A 17,761-nucleotide genomic window follows, 5' to 3' on the forward strand; every position below is an offset into this window, starting at 1 on the left:
CCATTAGCAAATCCAGGAGAAGAAGAAATAAAATAAATACTCAATTTAAAATATTCTAAGTCTGTTAAGGTTTCTCAGGAAATCTTATATTTCTTGCTTTAATACTTTGTGCTTAACATCTCTTGCTGTCTTTTCTATTGGAAAATTAAAAAAAAGTAAGTACTGAAAGTAATATAGCCAAAGCTCCAGTACTCATTCTTCAAGACTAACTGATGTTAATGTGTTAAGATATCTCCCTCAGATCATTTTTTATGTGAAATAAATAGAGGATTACTGGTAGAGCCAGAGTCTTTTCTGTGTCCTTCCCTGCTAACTTGTCATGTTGGGGAGGAGAAGGGTAGGGGCAGGGCTTGGGGCATGTGTAGCTCCAGAGGAAGCCTTGGAAGGTTCTACAGTACTTCCCTTGTTCTAGACAAAAATCCAAAACTGGAGGTGTGAAATCTGGACCATCCAAAGTCCCGAGGAGTTAAGATTTGATTCAAGCAGGCGGATTCAGATTGCTCCTTCCTGGGGTGATTCAGGGTACTCTGGCTTTCCATGTGGATGTCAGCGAGGCTGGGCTCACCTTGGTCATGGTGTTTAGAAATTTAAGTCTTGTGGTTATTTTTACACTTGGAGAAACTGAGGACCAGAGAGTAAAAGAAATATATATTTTCAGGATACAAGATAAATTCATGAACAAGAGAAGCCTAATTCCATCTTCTCTCCTTCCTTCCTTCCTTCCTTCCTTCCTTCCTTCCTTCCTTCCTTCCTTCCTCCCTTCCTTCCTTCCTTCCTTCCTTCTCCTCCCTATTAGCTCTTCTGTTTTCCAAGCAACTTGAAACAGAGTCAGTACTTTTCAGTGCTTTATATGCTAGGTTTAAAATGGGACCCAAACAAACAGACTAAAAAAAAAAAAAAGCCTTATCTTGCCTACTTTTGACTGGGCTTTGGATTCTGAAAGTAGAAGTTGTTTAAGACAACAGAGAGATATTTTTGGGTATTAATATATTCTCTTTCAAGGCAGTGTTGTGGAGTTAAATAGTTAACAGGATTGAAGCTTTCTGGATGTCACGGACTGTCTGCAAAATGCTCACGGAGAGGAAGGCAGTCATTCGTGTAGAAATGATCTGAACACCCCGTGGTAAAGAAACAGTTCATGTTGCTTACTAATTCTAGAACGAGCCCGTGTCCAAGGAGGAGTCTTTTTGTGATATCTTCTGATTGAAGCTTGAACACCCTCAACTTTGCTGATTAACATGGTTTCAAACGACAGCCCTTGAGGGCAGGGGAGCTGTGCTGCCCTCTAGATGCTCACGTTGTGCAGATGCGCACGGCAGAGCAGAGGCCTGTGTGTCTTACCACCATCACACAGCATGGCAGAACTGCTGGAGAAGCAGCCTCAGGAGCATTTAAGGCAGCAGCCTTGAGACAGACTGCTTTGACAGTGGAAGTGGTTTGTCCCCAACAGGACGAACTGTGTGTACAGTTGGGCGGTCTGTACACTGCTGGTTTGGTTTCTGTACTGCGGGTTTGAAGAGGCATCCTTACGCCAGTGAACAGTTGGAGCCATTCCCAATGTTATCATGTGAAGAAGTGATACAGTTAGAATTGATGGATCAAGTCAAGATGGTCCATGCGCAGCCACAAACAAAACAATCTCATCTGTAAAATGGGGACAGTGATGGGTTTTGTTTTGGAACCTGGCTCTTACAGGCCTGGGCTGCCACAAACTCTTGGCTTCGGCCTTTCCAGAAGATGAGACTAAAGACATGTGCTAATGTGCCTGTCCTGAGTGATGATGATTTTTGATTGTTGTGAAAATTAGAGTTCATGTAGGAAAGCATCCAGCACAGAGGATGTGTGACTGTGCTCCAATAGTGGTGGCTGCTGTTGTTACTAAGCACAGAGTCCTAGGAAACAGGCTGGGGAGACGGGGGTGTGCAGATATGGGGATCACAGCCAGGGCACCAGCCCAGGACCAGAATGTTTTATCCGTTTTTTTTCCTTTTTTCGTTTTTTTTTTTTCACTCAACTGTCCATTTCCCCTCTTTCTCTAGTTTCCTATAGAGTGGATGCATTTCTTCAGGATTTGCCTTATTTCTTTGGAAGTTATGCTGTTGTCAAAAGACCACACAGTTCTGCTCCTGCCCTGGGTATGTGTTGTCCTCTCTGGGGCTCTTAGTGTGTGCACTTGCTTGCTTTCGCTGGCACTGGCAGGGGAATGTCAGCTCATCCAGTTTTGCTGTGGCTGTTGTTTTGTTTCTGTTTTTTCCCCCCAGCAAGTAAGCTGGAGTAGACAGACGGGAGGCTCAGAGGGAAAAGCCACCGAAGCCTCAGAGCGGCCAGAATTACTGCAGCGCTTTGAACAACGGAACAGGCTTTCTTTGGAAGTGAAACTAATCCTTAAAACTCCCACCAACCATGGATTAGCATGGCAAGGGGACAACGGACTGTCTTCATCCGGAACAGGAAGAGCAGCACAGTGGTAATGAGTAATGTGCCTGCTTCAGTCTTTTATTTTCTTGCTATGTCCTTGTTTAAATCATGTTAGGATGTTAGGGAAAAAAAAAGTCTTTCTAACCGCATGTTAGCTATGTTTACTTTGATACAAGTAAATCTCATTTTTAATTTTTAAGTGCCTAAGTGTTCAAATAAAATACAGGAAAACTAATAAGCTAAAGCGAGGAAAGAATTGACACAAGAAAGAAATTTTCACTCATTGTAGCTGATTTCTTTGTTTCTCAACCCAGCAGAGGGGAAGAAATGACAGGAAGAAGCCAAAATGACGATGACCCCCAAACTGTTTCTATCTGGGATATTTTGGTCCTTACATGTTGATGTGTACCCAAAGTCCTGTGCGAAAAGTCCCTTGTTACCAAATGACGAAGCCTTTCTTTCCACACAGGCAGGAGAGAACGGGAAGGCGAAAGCGTCAGCTAGTTCCCTGCACAGAACAGTCCCTGGTAGACTCCAAGGAGACAACATCTCCTTTCAGACAGTCGCTAACCAAGCAGAACATGCTGATCTCACTCTCCCCTCTTGCAAACATTTCCAACTCTGCTTCTGAGGAAAAGAAGTCAACAGACTGAGGGAGGCCAGCAAGAAACTAACGCAGCCGGGAGGACAGAGGGTAAGAGGAAAAGCAAGATTCGCTCCAGGTATTGCGTGACACAGTGGACATGTCACGGGATGCTGACTGGAGGGACCATGAGTTTCATTTCCAGACCTCCTCCTCTCTCCTCTAGCATCCCCACGGGCCACTTTCGTGCTCAGCACAGGCTTTAACGAGCAAGAACACGTGTACAATAAACCTTAGCTGTTTGACATTCAATTTCAACTCGGCTTTGAAAGTGGCATTAATGGTAACTAACCCATCCGCCCTGACCCCTTCACTTCAGTTCCTTTTGTATTTCATTTGTAAGTTTTACCACTTAAAAAACGAGGAATTCTTTGATTATAGAATCTGGGAGGTAGCATACAATTTGAAAACGGCTTTTGTGGCTGAAATTTAAATATTTTGCTTTGTATTCACGTCCCAGTTTTTGTTTACACATGTATCCTTTACAATAGAAAGAATTTATGTTTTTCCCACCAGAAATTAGAATATTCCAGAACCCCAGCATTTGATTACATGTCACTCATTTCCTTCTAAAAAGCTGTTTATAAATTACTTTGTTACTTTTAATAAAGCTGGAATAAAGTTGAGTATGATTCTTAATTGTGTATTCAGGAAGTCACGATGTATGAAAAATCTTCACAAGCTCCCAGGGGGCACTGGGGGAGGAGTCTGGGGCTAGAAATTGGGGCTTTAGATGTGATACGAATGTGCCACCCCACTGAAGAATTCCTCCATGTCCCCAAACCTGAACTTTCCCCATAAATTGGCAACAGATTTCCTATGCTCTGTGCTGAAGGTTGCTGACTACGCTGGTGGCCACATCCTTTTACCTTTTTCTTTCTGTTAGAGCTACTTAGAAGCTGCAGTGAGACACTGGATGGGTGGGGCAGGTAGGGGTGTGTGTGTGTGTGTGTGTGTGTGTGTGTGTGTGTGTTGTGATGACCCCACAAGGCCAGTAAGTCTCCAAAGCAAAAGTCCAATTTTTGGAGCCATGATGAAATCTAACAGAGGATTTTTAAGAATCAGCTTGGTGGCAAGTCAGGGTGGGGGTAGAGGGGTTTGGGGGTTGTGGGCAGGAGCATCCTCCTGTAAACCTTTTCATTCTTCTTTGGGACTTACATACGTGCTTCAGAAACAGCAGGAAGGGAAGAGCTCCAGGGGACCCCGTGCACCTAGTATCGCCGGTGTTGTCAATATTTCTTCAACCCCACAGTGAAGAGAAAAGAATGAGACCTGTGCAACTTGCCAGGAAACTAAACAAACAATAAAAAAAAAGCTACGCTTCTTAGCAGGTAAGGTTATGGTGGTAAATAAGGCTTTCGGTCCACGTGAGTACAAGACTTCAGCGCTCCTGAGCAGAAAGAGGATTTCCCCAAAACATGTCTGCACATTTCGCGCACTTACAGCAGAACGCAGAAGTATCTAGGATGTGAAACAGAAGATTTAACCATTTAACCTCCTGTTACCCGTGCGACACGCTCCCGTTACTGCCAGTTTTTTCAGTGTCTTTGGATGCTTATGGGGACCGGTCCCTGTCCTGGACAATCCAGACCAGCGGTAAATAAACGCAATAACCATAAACCCACTGTGGACCAGAAGACCCGCTGCGACTGGCAGACTGACAGCGCCTCGTTACCTTGTCAGTGCCAGAATGTGGCTCCAGATTCCCTGCAGCCATGCAATTATATACTGGAGGGCATGGCCAGAGGGGGTGGGACATGTCCCAGCTCAAAGGTCCCAACAGAAAGTTTGTCCTCTCAAGAACCTCACCACAAGGCTCTCTTCTACCAATGCGTAGCTTCTCCAAGGCTTTAAGAAATGTCCTTAGAGGCTGCTTTGTCTTGTCCTGCTGATCTCTGCAGTGTGGGCTCTGGGACAGAGGGTCGGGTTTCAGCGGAACATGTGTTTCACTGTATGGAAATGGGCCCTGGTGGGCAGAGTAAACAGCAGTATCCGAGGAGGGAGACCCAAGCCGCTGATTGCTATCAAAGAGTGCTGGAGCTGTAAACAGTAATTGGCCATCTTTAGAGAAAAGGTAGAAGGGCTTTAAGGCAAGGTCTTTTGTTGTCTTTAGCCCCTGTCTATCTACATTCACCAGGCCAGGATCATATATCAGTCTCCAGTTCAAAAGGGGTTTTGACTTCTTGATTTGTTATTGGCCATGCTGGGGATGGATCCCAGGTTTGCCTTGCCAGGCAAGCGCTCTACCACTAATCTGCATCTCAGGCCACGTTCTTTCAATTTCCGATTTGTGTGTGTGTGTGTGTGTGTGTGTGTGTGTGTGTAAAATAAAATGAGTCCAATTGTAGTAAATAAACACTAATAAAACAACAGGTTTCTTTTTAACTCTTTCGGCAATGCAAAAAAGCAAAGGGTCCGGCATCATAGATATCAAGTTTGCCTCAATTCAATTACTGTTTTTTGAAAAAACCAAAACAAGGCAAGAGAATATTCTATATTGATTTGAAATTTAGAAAGAATTAAGAGGCAAAGCTGGGGTCAGTCTTGCAGGCAATGCTGCAGTATGATTTTTCATGTGGAGTCCTGCAGTGGTGCCTACAGGGCCATAGGAATCTGGGTAACCTGTGCTCTCCTGCTTCTGATTTCTTTTGTCACAGGAGCTGGGCTGATTTTTCTCCTTTCTCCAGGGTAGTTAAAGACTAGCCCCTCCCCCTCTCTACCTGCGTCAGCTGTGATGGCCCAGACTTGAGGATTCAGTAGGCCTCCAGATGAAAACAGCTTATTCTGGAGCCCCTCCCCCTCCCGCACTTCATGCAGGTAGACAGGTGTCACACATTTTGTGCGATCCGAAGAATGGCTGATTTTCCATAGCTTACCACACACATAGGTCTTCTGATAGCTTATTACAGTTTCATAAATGCAATCATCTAATTTGCAATATTTAACTCAAAAAGTGTATTTATTTCATTTGGATGAATGAATTTAAAAAGTTTTCTTTCTTAGATGGTAGAGGGATATATTTTTAAATCCCCATAAACTAGAATAAAGCACTTGAGGTAACTTACCCCAAACACACAAGCAATGTGCAATAATTGAAGGTCTAACAAAAATACACTTATTCTTCACTCCAGATTGTTTTGGGGGGGTCATTTCTCCTTCTTTAAATCAGAAGAGAAATTCAGAGCATTAATGTCTGTTAAATCACACATTCACTTCTAAGGGATTCTCAAACTTGGAGGAAAATTGAAAGTACTTCTTGGGATAAAATAGTTTTCAAAAGTTACTGTCAATAAACATATGTGTGTATGTATATTCTTTGAATATTTGATTAGTGTGTATTTATTGTACAAAATGATGGGTTTCTTTATGGTATTTGATGACTGTTTATTGTGAGCTGTGATTTTATTCCACCTATCCCTGTCCTGCTCTGACCGGATCCCATCTGCTTTCCAGTCCTGTTTTTTCTCCTGAGTCTAAATGCCACTTGTGATAGGACGCTTGTTTGAGCATACATTTTGTCAATATCTGAGAGTGTAAGATTATAAAGCTTTATTAGTAGATCAGAAATACTACTGCAGCAGACATGATTTCGTGTTTATGTGGCCATGTGGTAATTTATTATATTTAAAGGAATATATAAAACTATTTACATAATTATTTTATCTTACTGTCTCCTCTATTTCCAAGTTTACAAAGGGAATTTAGTATTAGAAAAAATTCAGTAAATATTAAAGTTTCAATTTTAAATCAGTTAAAGGTGAAGAAATACTTGAAGAGCGATAGGCGCAGTAATCAGCCATCAAGGGTAACTTTCTCCTGGTTTAGACCTTACCGGACTTTGGAGTTACTAATATAAAGTCTGTAATTTTTGCATTCATTTTCGTTTTATTGGTTTTATGAGTTTAAAATTTTAGCAAATTTTGATCTCTTGTTTATTTTATTTTTAAAGACAGTGATGAAGACATGAACGGGCCCTCAGATTTTATGTTTTGGTAGGGAATGAAATGAAACACTTTAAGATTTCCTTGTGAAAATGGAAAGTATTAAGAAAATATTTGGGCCGGGTCCTAATAGGACCTTTGGGACCAGGTTTAAAGTCTATGATTTATAGAAAAATAGTAGAACACTTAAACGTAGCAACATAATTAAAATTTTAGTTACATTTGACATTAATTAATAGTTATGTGCCGTTTTAAGATTAAAGCACTCCAAGGGATTCCTTTTAAAAAAAAAAAAAACCACTTTCTTCATCAACCACCAGGGGTCGCAAGAGAACACACAATGCCAGGATCGGTTGCCTTTCTTTTCAGAGACAGCTAGAGGTCTGGGCCACGCGGTCAAACATTCTTCATGCTCTCAGAGATAAAAGGAAACCCGCATTTTCAAAGTTTGAAACATGAAGTTTGAACTTGAACTAGAAATCTGTCTAGATTACTGAAGTAAAAAGTAATTGTGATTTAGATAAATGCTTTTGAATAGGGATATTTTTAGTAAAGCCATTTAAAAATGGTGTTAATTAGGAACAAAGAGGTAGATAGTGAAAGATTCTGTGTAGATGAGTGTTCTATCTCCTTGGTGACACAGACAAATTAGTGATTGCTTAGGAATGGGGGAGGCACTGAGTGGTAGTTGGGGTAGTTAAGGAGACAGGAGTGCTTTTTTTTTTTTTTAAGCGTGTGAGACTATTGCTACATTGATTATGATGATGGCTGTATCATTGTGAACGTACTAAAAGCCATTGACTTATACACTTCAAATGAATGGCCCTTGTTCCACAAATCTTAGTGCAATAGAACTCTTCAAACAAAGGCTTAAAATATATCATTGTATAACTATGAATATGGAAAGTCCCAGATTTACTTTCTTTCCATTCATGGGGTTTGTTCGGACAACCAGTTATGATATATTTTATGATTTAGATTTCATTGAAATAAATATGGACTGATTTTTGTCCTTTCATGTGAGTCCTAAAGAATTGGTGGGTGTTCAGGTAGAGAAGCTCCTGAGGGCAGGGAGGACACAGTGCCTGGGGGCCTGGAACCCCAGCTCCTGAGCCTTCCCTTCCCCCACACTTGACTTTTCATGAAATGGGGGGCAGAACTTGATCACTTCAGTGACATTTTAGTTTCACAGCACTTCTGGAATCTTCTCATCAAGTGGCATTTTGTGACCTTTTGGATGTCTAGGAACCTTCCAATGTATAGGAAAACCTCCAGCCAGCCCCGTTCCATATTTGCACGTTGCTTGAGGGAGGCAAAGAAGCAGCCTTATGGTCCGAGGTTGTTAAGTCTGCTATGGAAGCAGCTGCTGGAACCTTCTGCTAAATTACTTGCATTTGGAAGTCTGAATAAAACGTTACCTATATTTTAAATTTTTAATACCTTTAGTTGATTTCATTAAAATATGCAATTAAAATTACAAGGATTTCCAAAATTGGAATCTCATATGTAATAAATGATACAGCAAGCAGTCATGTTCAATTATACTTAATAAAAAATACAGCTCACCTATACCCCTCTACTTTTAACTCAACATTTTAAAATCTGGAAAATGGTGATACACATTTTTCAGATATGCGAACATTTTCAGAGAAATGTGTTTTGAATCAGAAAGAAACAGTGCACACTGATTAACTCCGTCCTCGTTCTTAACCTTCCTTTTGACGAGGAATGGTCTTTGGAGGCTCACTTGCGTTCTCTCGTCTCACTGGCGTGGTTATTAATTTCATAGCCAGAAATCACGATGGTGTTTTTGTCTCTTTTACACCAACAGCTTCAAAGGTATGGAAACAAGCGGCCCAGCCGTGGTACTCTCCTGCATCAGAAGCCCTTGACAGCCGCGGTGCAGGCTGCTGGTCCTACTACAGGGGTGGTGAACATGCTTCACCTTCCTGAAGGCCCTTTTCTGTTTCAGAAGCAGGGGCTCTGTGCTTTCCAGTTCCATTTTACCCCCGTCCATCAGCATCCAAAAGGGCTCAAAGGGGTTAAAGCGCCCCAAGTAGCCGCGTTGGAAGAGATGTCTTCTGCTGTGCAATCCTGTATGTGCTGGTTTGCTTTTCTTTAATTTGTACTTCTTACAGCAATGGCCCTGCCTACTAGCTGCCGTTTTTCTGTTTCAATAGATTTGTAGAGTGCAAAATGATAGGCTTCGTTATGCCATTTTGCGGCATGGATGTCACTCTGATTTGCTCATTTGCGCACTTTCTCTCTGCTCCCCTCCTCCCTCCAAATGGTCCGCTTCAGCTTATAGGCAGACAGACAGATGACTGATAGATAACAGCCAGACTTCCCATGTGAGATACACAACATCTGCCTGTCTTTATGCTCGTTGCTCCGCCTTGGTCCGCTCGCTTCTCCAACATAGTTCCCTCTTTACTTACTTTTAAAACTATTCTTTCTTTATTCTTGAGCATTTCATAAAATATGCAATTGAAATATGATCACACACACACACACACACACACATTTTCTTCCTCAAAATCCCCCACGACATACTCCCTCCTAACTTCATCTTGTTTCATTTTTATTGTTTTACTCTACTAGGTCTGATTAGTGCTGCCTACATGTGTGTGGGTGTGGGGCATCCCTCAGTCTGGGAAACCTACTAGTGGCTGCATCCTCAAGGAAGGATTGTTCAGCAATTCAGTAAGGGGCGGGACCTGCAGATTGCCTACCTGTCCACATAGGTTGGTTTGCAACTTGTGCAGGTGACCACAGCAGCAGAGAATCATTTATGGTGCAATAACTGTGTCATGTCCGGAAGACATATTTCCGAACATTCCTCCCATTCTCTGGTTCTTGTTTTCTTTCAGTCTCCTTTCTGTGATGTTCCCTGAACCTTGACAGGATACGTGGGGTGTGTGTAGTTAAAAAACAAATCCCATTTATGATCAGGTGCTCGGTCTCCTAGTCTCATTCCTTTGACCATTTATGTAGTGTTCCACTTATTGCACCCCATTGGAAGAGGGAGCATGGCTGACCAAGGTTGGGAGCAGCCCAGACCTATGGCACAAATGTAAGTCTTTAGAAGTCAATTTGACAGCTTTGCCATTTAGCGGGTTCTGCTCCAGTGCCTATGACCCCCATTCACCATGGGCTTTTGACCAGAATGATTGCACCAGGCATAAAATTCCCTCCTGTGGAGCAGACCTCAGATACAATTAGAAAGGGATTAGTTGCCCCATAACAGTTATGTACTCGTGGGCTTCGCTTGTCAGGCAGGTTGGTACTGTAGTGCAGGGTCAAGTGCTCGGAAAGGCCACTGATGTCCTCAGCAGCCTGCAGGGAGACGTGTCCTGCTGAGTTTGGGTTGATTTCTCTGTGTACTTCATCCACAGTCAGTGCTGTCTTTAGAAATAACAATTTAGGTCCTAATGAGGTAGTGTTCTTTTGGGCACCTTTGCTGACTCCTTGACCCCTAGGGAAGCATTTCATGCCTTGGTCTGAGATTTTCATTTAATAAGCTATGTATTCTGGGATGCACATTGTTTACCTATACAGGAGATTTCTGTGTCAACTCTTATTTTTTAGGTTATATTTTGAAGTTAGCTTACTAAACAGTGCATTTCCACAAAGCTTTTTAGTAGATCCTTAGTTTTGGTTTTAATCCATCTACTATTCCTCTATTTTCCCTTCCCCTCATTCTCATGCCTGCTTAATCACTTAACTCCAAAGGTTCCCCTGCATTGTGAATTCTAGTTAGTCTTAATAATAAAAACCCAGATGGTGAGGGAAGTTCTTCTGTCTATGTGTTGCTTTTATTGATTAATGAACAAATCTGTTTTGGCCAGTAGCTTAGCAGAATAGGGCAAGGCAGGAGTTTCAAGCAGACAGAGGAGGAGAGAGTAGGTGGAGTCAGTGAGAAGCCATGTAGATGCTGCTGGAGACAGATGTGCGGGAATCTTGTCGATAAGCCACAGTCACATGGCAATAAACAGATGAATAGAAATGGGTTAATTTAAATGTAAGATCTTGCTAGGAATAAGCTAGAGTCATTAGCCAAGCAGTGTTGTAATTAATACATATTTCTGTGTGGTTATTTCTGATTGAAGATCCGGGAATGAACAAGCAGCCTCCCCCAACACTGAGAGTCAGGTATTAAGGCGTGAAAGCAGAAAGATCAGGGAAGCAGAACACCCAGTCACTGGCTCTTACCTCTACAGAATCCTCAGATTAAATGGGGTGTTCTCTCTTTACAAGTCCTCAGACTGAATGCCTTGAGGTTTTGTCTCCTCTAGCCTTAAATTTCTCTCTCCACTCAGTTATATCCTTTCCTGTCCTCACCTCCCTAGTGTTGGGATTAAAGGCATGTGATTTCCAAGTACTGGTATTAAAGGTGTGAACCACCACTGCCTGGCTCTGTTTCTCTTTGAGACTGAATCAATCTTGTGTAGCTTAGGGTGACCTTGAACTCACATCCATCTGCCTCTGTCTCCCAAGTGCTGGGATTAAAGTTATGTGCCACCACTGCCTGGCCTCTATGGCTAACTAGTGGATTGCTCCATTCTCTGATCCTCAGGCAAGCTTTATTTGTTATAGCACAAACAAAATATTACCACATTCCCCCATGTCTTTCTTTTCACACATTCTCTATCTTTCCAATTACTATTATTTTCTAAAATATTTAATTTATTATTTTTTTATGTACACATGTTTGTCCAGCATGTTTATATGTGCACAATGTACATTCTGGTCTTAGAGGCCGAAAGAGGACTTTGGGTCCCCTGGAACTGGTGTTACAGATGATCTAAATTGCCATACGGGTACCCAGAGCTGAACCCAGGTCCTCTGCAAGAGCAGCAAGGGCTCTTAACCACTGAACCATTTCTCCAGCCCCCAATTACTGTCTTTAAAATGTAAGCTGTGCAATAGTAGGCTTCCATGAGCTCCTTTCCTTTGGGTTAGCCTTGCCTTCCATCACCTAGTTTCTCACGTGTTCCCATGCCCCTCCCTGCACATGCCATTCTGTCCGCAGAATGCCCTCCGGCTTTGTTTTCCCTGTAGTCTATTCCTTCTCCTTTGAATGTTTCTCACCCCAAACAGGACCCTTTCTAGTTTCCTCAGTTCCACTTGTGTTCCAAGTTAAGCACACACAACAAATGATTTGAAGCTAGGCTCGGCATCTGAGACAGAACCTTCAGCTTTCGTCTTCCCAAGACCGAGTTTCCACACTCAGATACATTTTTCAGTTTTGCTCATTCACCTGCAAACTTCATGATTTAATTTTTCCTTCCAGTTGAGTAATAGTCCATTGTGTTTATATGTCACATTTGTATTATCCACTCATCAGTCGGTTGATACCTAGGTACTGTGGAGAGAGCAACATTGAACTTGAATGAGCAAACATCTAACGTCCTTTGGGTATCAGCCCAGAAGTGGCACAGTCGGGTCATATGGAAACTGTATATCTAGGTATTTTTTTTTTTGAGGACTTGCTGACTGATTTCTGAAGTGTCTGCACTAGATTACACTCCCACCACAGTGTATGAGAGTGCCTCCTTTGTGGCACCCATGTCAGTATTTGTTGCCGTATGTGTTCCTGATGACAACCATTCTGAATGGAGTGAGGTAATCTTACAGGAGTTTTACACTCATTTCCCCAATGGATGAGGATATTGTGCTGGGTAGATTTTATTTTGGTCAACTTTACACAACCTGAAGTCATGTAAGAGGAGGGAACTTCAATTAAGAAATTGCCTCCATATGATCAGACTGTAGGCAGGCCTGGGAGGCATTTTTAAATTAGTGATTGATGGGAGAGGGCCCACTCAAAGTACCATCCCTGAGCTGGTACTCCTGAGTTCTAATAGAAAGCAGGCTGAGCAAGCCATGATGAACAAGCTAGTAAGCAGCACCCCTCCATGGCCTCTGCATCAGCTCCTGCCTCTGGGTTCTTGCCTTGTTTGAGTTCTTGACCTGATTTCCTTTAATGATGGTCTACAACTTGTAAATATATAAATCAAATGGACCCTTTCCTCCCCAGCTTGCTTTTGGTCATGGCGTTTCATCACAGCAATAGTAACCCTAACTAAGAAAGATATCGAGCACATTTTTTTTTCAGAAATTAATTTTTTATTTTTGAGAATTTAATACAGCTATATAATGAAATTAAGGATATCTACCTACAGTATCCCCCCTCCACCTTTACCCTTCCAATATCCTTTTGCCAATTTCATGACTTTTAAAAAATTATTTCAGAATTTCGTACATGACTGTGTTTTGATTAAATCTAGCCTCTGGTTCCTACCCTCAAATTCATCCCCTGCCCATCCCTGCTGTTCCTTCTCAATTTCATTGTTCTACTTTAAACCCATGGAGTCCACTTAGTGATGCCAATAAGTGATGAGTGTAGACAACCCACTGCATCATGGGTAACCTCTAGAGCCACATCATTAAAGAAAACAACATCTCTATTCTCAAACAGCTGTCATTACCAAAGTTCTTCATCTTAGGGTTTGGGGTTCATGATCTCCACACCCATCCAAGCTGGGATACTGGCTGGCTTGATTTTGTGCACATAACCACAGTTGCTGTGTGTGCAACTGCACACTCCTGTCCAGAGCACACTGTTTTGCTGCAGACTTCCATTACCTCTGCCTCTTACAACCTTTCCAGTCTCTCTTCCAAGTTGATCCCTGAGCTTTATGGAGAGATATAGACAGATATAGATATATAGAGAATATAGATATAGAAGATATATATTTTATATCTATCTGTATGTATGTATGTATGTATGTATGTATCTATCTATCTATCTATCTATCAATCTATCATCTATCTATCTTTCGAAATCCCATTTCAGGCTGTGCACTTAGCAGTCTCTTATTCTCTGAATGTTGACCATTTGAGAATCTCTTTGTTAATTGATATCTACTACAAAAGTAGTTTTCCTGATGAGGGTTGAGAGATGCACTTATGTATGAATATAAAGAAAAGTACTTAGGAGGCAGTTTAATACTATGTTCATTTAGCAGAATAATAGCAAGTTCTCTTTAAGAGTGATATCCTACCTAATTACTGGTTCTTGGCTCAGCTAATGGTGCCAGACACTGGTTCTTGGCTTATTTAATAGTTTTGATCTTGTGGAGTGGGCTCAGAAAGTGGTTAATTATTCCAGTAACATACACACCACTATTGCACCTGTGGGCATATACTGCCAAGCCACTTACTGTTGTAACTCACAGGACTCACAGGTGGGTGAGACTCTTAATTACTTTACACCCTCAGTAGGGTATAGCTGGAGGTTTCTCTCCCGCCCACCAGTTCCCAAATAACCACTCTGAGGTGTAATATTAATTACAAACTGCTTGGCTGATGGCTCAGGCTTCTTATTGGTTAGCTCTACATATTTAAATTGACCCATTTATATTAATCTGTGTCTCGCCAGGTGGCCTGTGGCTTACTGGTAATGCCCTGGCATCTTACTCCTCCTGGGCTGCTGGTGTTTCTCTTGACTCTGCCTTCTTTATTCCTGTATCTCTGTTTGGATTTCCCTGCTGGCTCTATTCTGCCTGGCTATTTGCCAAAACAGCTTCTTTATTAACCAATGGCAATAAAAGATATTCACAGCATACAGAGGGGCATCCCACATCAGTAGGGGGCATAGCATCTTGTAACACTAGAGAGAGAAATGAGGCTTCTACGTCAGTATCAACTTGATTTCTCCACGTTCTGTGATTCAAGAATGTGTATCTTCAGATATATTTTTTTATGTTTTTACATTTTAATTTTGTGCATATGGATGTTTTGCCTGCATGTATGTTTTAAGACTTTTCTGAATCTAATGAGATGATTGTGTGGTTTCTCTTTGATTCTACTTATGTGGTAAATTAAGCTTACTGACTTGCATATATTGAGACATTCTCTGTCTCTGGGATGAGGTCAACTTGATTAGGGTAGATGATCTTTTTTTTTATGTGAGCTAGAATATAGTCTGTATTTTTTTGAAAAAAAATTATTGTGTTTATCAACAAGATTGGCCTTTGATTTTTTTTTCTATTTGTTGGGTCTTTATCTGGTTTTGGTAGCAGTTAAGCTTCATAAAAGTGTTTGGAAGCTGTCATTTTCTATTTTATAGAGTAATGTGAGTAGTGTTGATATTAGTTTTCCTCCCAAGCTTTAGTAGAATTCTACAGTGAATCCATACAATCCTGGGTTTTTATTTCAGCTCTTTATTGCTGCTGCAATATTATTGGTTATTATAGATCTGTTTAAGTTATTTATTTCGTCTTTAATTTTAGTTTGTCATATACATCTAAAAAATCCATCTATTTCATTTAAATTTTCCCTCTTAGCTATGTCTTCATGATTTGTTGAATTCAAAGAATTAATTTGGTGCAATTGTAACATCTCCATTTTCAACTCAAATTTTATTGATTTGGGTCTTTCTTCTTTTAGTTATTTGGCTAAGATTTTGTCAATTTTGTTTATCTTTTTTAAAGAACTCACTCTTTATTTAGTCATCTGTATCTTTTCATTTCTGTTTTATTAATTTCAGTCATAATTTTAATTATTTATTCCCATCTACTGCTTTTGATGTTGGCATTTCTTGTTTTGAGCTAAGACTATATTCACTGTGTTTCATAGCTTTTGGCATGCTGTATTTTCATTCAGTTCTAAAAAATTTTAATTTCTTTTTTTATTTCTATATGTGATATACACATCACTTCATATTGGGTTGTTTAATTTCAGACTTTGTGCACTTTTTGTATTTTTTTTTATTGTTATTGATATCCATCCATATTCTATTGTGGCCATGTAGAATCCAGTAAGTATTTAAGTTTTCCTGTGTTTGTTGAGTCTTATTTTGTGTACCAATAAGTGGCTGATTTCGAAGAAAGTCCCATGGCTGCTGAGAAGAATGTATTCTGTCATTGTCTGTTAGATCTATGTGATTTGTGATGTTATTCAATTCCAGTGTTTCTCTATTTCTCTTTTTGAGAGTGAGGTATTGAAGTGATCCATGATCACCTTGCTGTAGTCATCCTGTGCTTTTATATCCAGTATTACTCATTTTGTGAAACTGGTTGTGCCTGTATTTGGTACATATATCTTTAGAACTGTAATCTCCTCTTAATGAATTGTTCTATTTATGAGTATAAAGTAATTTCTTTATCCATCCTCACTATTTTGGTTTGAAGTCTGTTTGGTCAGATATTAGAATAGATATGTTTGCTTATTTCTAAGTTCAGTTTGTTTGGTATATCCTTTGTTTGTTTATTTTGGTTTCTACAACCCAACTAAAGTTTCTTCTCCCTCTTCTCCTCCCATATTCCCTCCTCCCACTCACTCCTCCCCCTCCTCTGTTTCTCTTCAGAAATGGAAAAGCCTCTAATGGATATCATCCAGCCATGGTGTATCAAATTGCAGTAAGACTAGGTACCTCCTCTCCTACTAGGGCTGTATCAGGCAACCCAGTAGGAGGGAAGGGTCCCATAAGCAGTTAACAAAGTCAGAGACAGCCCCTGCTTCCCCAGTTAGGAGTCCCACAAGGAGACTGAGCTACACAACTGTAACAGTGCAAATGTTGTGGTCAATACAAGTGGCCTACGTCAGTCCCACACAAGTTCTATGGTTGGCAGTTCAATCTCTGTGAGCCCCTATGAGCCCAGGTTAGTTGGTTCTGTGGGTTTCTTGTGGTGCCTTTGGCCCTTCTGGTTCCTACAATACTTCCTCCCCCTTTTCTGCAAGATTACCTGAGCTTTGCCTGATGTAGGCTGTGGCTCTCTGCATCCATTTCCATCAGTTGCTGGGTGTAGTCTCTCTGATGATAGTTGAGCCAGTCGTTGTTACATGAGTATAACATAGCATTATCAGACCCAGAGAAGCTAAGTAAGAAGGAGGGCTCAGCGGGGGGGATGCATTAATCTCACTGTGAAGAAATAGAATAGACATTGTTGTTGGTATATGGGGGTGAGTGTGGATGGGAACAGGAGGGATCAGGTGGGAGGGAGGATGGAGGGAGAGAGTACTGGGAGAGACAGTTGGAATCTGGGATGAGCTGGAAACCAAGTGCAATGAAAGCTTCCAGGAAATCTATGAGGGTGACCCTAGCCAAGACTCCTAGCAATGAGGGATACAGAACTTGAACTGGCCATTTCCTGAAACCAGGCAAGACTTCCAGTGGAGGAATTGGGACACCAACCCAGATACAATCCCTACAATTTGTTCTGCCTACAGGATGTGCTAGGATAAAGATGGCACAGAAATTGTGGGAGTGGTCATCCAATGACTGGCCCAGCTTGAGACCCATACCATGAGATCTGGGAGCTCCTCCTGCCACGGACTGGCTCAGTGGAGCCACTCAGACCATGGGGAATCAGGACGAAGGCACAGGAGAAATCAGGATACGGCGAGGAAATTAACAGACAGACCGAATGCTGCTGCAACTTTATTCTTTCAGTGTGAGGTTTTTATATCTTTACAAACAAAGAACTTGGTAAAGGCATACATCATCAGATTATAAAATAGAAAAGATCAGCACAAAACAGTTTTACAAAGAGAATCTTTGAAGATGCTTTGGCATGAGTACAAGGACTTTTGCTCCCTCATATTCCGTTAAGTCAGCCTTTTTTTCTTGTTATTAGAGAGATCACTGTTCCTGAGTTAGGCCATCTTTATCAGCTTACACCAGGTGGCCGGCTGGTCTGAGCTAGGTGACCTTGTGCGCCTGGGTGGGAAAGAAGAAGGCTACTATCTTTCT

The 17,761-nt window shown here is 41.4% G+C and overlaps 1 long non-coding RNA gene across 1 annotated transcript; it reads left to right on the forward strand.

Moving 5' to 3' along the window:
• The first annotated feature begins 2,000 nt into the window (after window positions 1-2,000).
• On the forward strand, window positions 2,001-3,700 carry LOC146892015 (uncharacterized). Its single transcript, XR_015005111.2, has 3 exons — window positions 2,001-2,135; window positions 2,262-2,467; window positions 2,888-3,700. It is a non-coding gene; the product is annotated as an uncharacterized LOC146892015 (long non-coding RNA).
• Window positions 3,701-17,761: the final 14,061 nt, after the last annotated feature.

This window comes from Myodes glareolus, chromosome 14 (assembly GCF_982192425.1).
Source record: "Myodes glareolus chromosome 14, mMyoGla1.1, whole genome shotgun sequence".
NCBI lineage: Eukaryota > Metazoa > Chordata > Mammalia > Rodentia > Cricetidae > Myodes > Myodes glareolus.